Consider the following 2843-nt stretch of genomic DNA (forward strand, 5'->3'; position numbering starts at 1 on the left):
TTTTTTCAAGAAATATATATATATTACCACGTTAAAATAGCAGTTAAAAATTAAACTGCAAAATATTTCGACACCAGTCGTGGCCGAGTGGTTAAGGCGATGGACTTGAAATCCATTGGGTTATTCCCGCGTTGGTTCGAATCCTACCGACTGCGAATGTTTAAATTTTCAAAACCTTGGCATAAATCGATTTAAAAACGTTATGAATTGATTTCACACGACAGAGTGTTCTTATCTTTTTTATTATATCTAAGACTTTCGTCACTAAGTATATTGTTTTCGTTCTTTAGGTCCTATATTTAAAAATTCTTGATAACTTCTTTTGGAGAAAACAAAGAGTATTTTGACCAAAATAAACATTCAAATAAGTAAGTATCGCAGTCGGTAGGATTCGAACCTACGCGGGAATATCCCAATGGATTTCTAGTCCATCGCCTTAACCACTCGGCCACGACTGCGTGAAGATACTTTTTATATGAAGTTTATTTCTTAACAGGAATTGAAATAAAATTGGATCATGCTAAAGGTTATACTAATACCAACATCATGTCATTTACCATTTAGCTAAGAATTATGTCAATAACTTCATACTTCTTCAACTTTTCTGTCACTCTCTGTCATTTTATTCCAGGACTGCTAGGCCAGTAACGTGTTACGCCCTCTCCTCGACCACGAGACTAAAACTACAGGGCATACCAACCATGGGTAATGAATGAGTAGCTCTATAATCTTAGACAATTTGCGAACTGTGGTGTTTGTCCGAGTGTTCGTCTGTCCTCCGTTTGAATACCCGTGCAAGCAAATTCGGTCCATGTTTTTGGACGAGTGAGGGTCAGGTACAGCGTTGATCTCTTCCTCCCTCACAGGAATTGTTATTTTGTTCGCACTGAATCCTAGGTAATAACCATTTTTACGTTGTTGCAGTATCATAAATTTTGTCCATTGTCCGCAGTTTTAATTAACATACCCTTTTCGTGCCATGTCCAATTCATGGTGTAATATTAACTCGTGTATTTTCACTACCTTCACTCATGCATGATCGCAATATTAGTCCGTTTTAACAATATAGTTCCGCTTAGCAGTCACATACACATAATCCTATTTTTACATACAAAACCCTTTTAAAATAGAACTACGTTTGCGTCTAAGAGGGAAGAGGTAATTAGGTTCATCACGTATTATGTAACTCTCTACTGATAGTATTGGCATGTTTGAATAATTGTGTAAAAATACTGAGTTTATTGATCGTGGGACTCTAAATGCTTTCTTTAAATATAGTTTTGTATTTGGAATGAATACTGCCAGTGGACATTTTTGTCTACGCATACCGTGGTAACATCCACTCGTGTTGGCTTCATTGTCATAGGACTGGCCACGACAGTTTTCTATATCAATGCCGACCATTTCAAAGAAAGAAAAAGTGATGATGCTAACTGTTGACCAGTGTGACGACGACTATCCATAAAGGTTAGAAGTTTTTCAACAGGACCACCAGCTTCCAAATATCTAACACAATAAGTGAGCTGATCAGTATTGCTATTATCTACAGTGGAATCGATAGACACTGAAACATATTTTGATGATTTTATCCTGGAAACAATAATGCTCAGAATTAAATTACGGATAATTCAATGAGCTCCTCAAATGTGGTTGAGGACAGATAACTTGTATATCCGCTTCCTTTGTTCGTATCTTTCTGTATATGTTCTGCAAGCGATGTGTCATACTCTGCTATAACTTCCATCATAATCAAGAAATTTCCATTCTTGTTTAAACCTATTTTTTCATCGTCACCACGGAAATGAAGCCCACGTTCCCCAAAGAACCTGATTTCATTTACTACGCTCTGAAGTATTTTTCTCCAATAATTTGCTAATTCATCAGCTTCTTTTACCAAATGCTTATCAATCCTACTATTATCTGTCATAAGTTTTGCAAATTCTATGAATGCATCATAATGAACTTTTAATTGAAGATTGAGACTACCACCAGGGATCCTGTCAAGATGAAGCACTACTAGATGCCTATGCATTGAAACACTAAGAAGGGAACTGCAAATGCTGGTGTAGACTATATGATGATACTTTATATATGAGCTGAAAACAGCCTTTGTAAATAGTGTAATAAAATATTGTAAATATTTTTCTTGAAGAGGGGTTTATTGTTAGATATACACGACTGTTCCATTTGAATTTAGTTATGATTTAGACAGTAATACAGTACAAGTGTTAATGTAAGTTATTTTTAGATGCAATAGTTACGGCGAGTTTGCTTGTGTAACTCTTTACAAATCATTTGTTGTGTAGTTCAATTGTACCTATATTAAAGTTTTGCTTCATTACCCATTCAAGCCGTCTCCAGCCATTATTAGTCTCAAAGTGGGTTCCTCGTCATCGAATTTGAATTCTTTACAACATTGTTCTATTTGAGAAACACCAAAAATAATGTCTTAGCATGGACCTTGCAAATTTGCAGAAGCTTCTTTCAAATAGTAAAGGAAACATATGCACTACCGGCACTTGTGTTTAAATTTTTTTAAATTATAATAAATAATTAAAAACAACGTTTTATATTTACACAATAAAAACTTTATTGAAGCCGTACGGCTTCCACTTTAAAATATCTCTCTACAAGTACATGTTTCGACGTGATCTTCGTCATCCTCAGGAGTAACTTACAAGACTAATAATGGTTGGAGACGGCTTGAATGGATAATGAAGAAAAAGTTTAATATAAGTTTAACATAACAGCAAATGTACAACGATTCGAAAAAATCTTTACTGAACAAAAATTATTTAGAATCACACAATACCAACGTCATTTACAAAATAACATGCAATAAC

General features: G+C 34.8%; 2 non-coding genes across 2 annotated transcripts; one reads left to right on the forward strand and one right to left on the reverse strand.

Moving 5' to 3' along the window:
* Nucleotides 1-73: 73 nt before the first annotated feature.
* On the forward strand, nt 74-155 carry Trnas-uga. The gene has a single exon. It is a non-coding gene; the product is annotated as a tRNA-Ser (tRNA).
* Nucleotides 156-376: 221 nt separating this feature from the next.
* On the reverse strand, nt 377-458 carry Trnas-aga. Its single transcript has one exon. It is a non-coding gene; the product is annotated as a tRNA-Ser (tRNA).
* Between the last annotated feature and the right edge of the window lie 2385 nt (nt 459-2843).

The sequence above is a fragment of the Limulus polyphemus genome, unplaced genomic scaffold, assembly GCF_000517525.1.
Source record: "Limulus polyphemus unplaced genomic scaffold, Limulus_polyphemus-2.1.2 Scaffold12974, whole genome shotgun sequence".
Taxonomy (NCBI): Eukaryota; Metazoa; Arthropoda; class Merostomata; order Xiphosura; family Limulidae; genus Limulus; species Limulus polyphemus.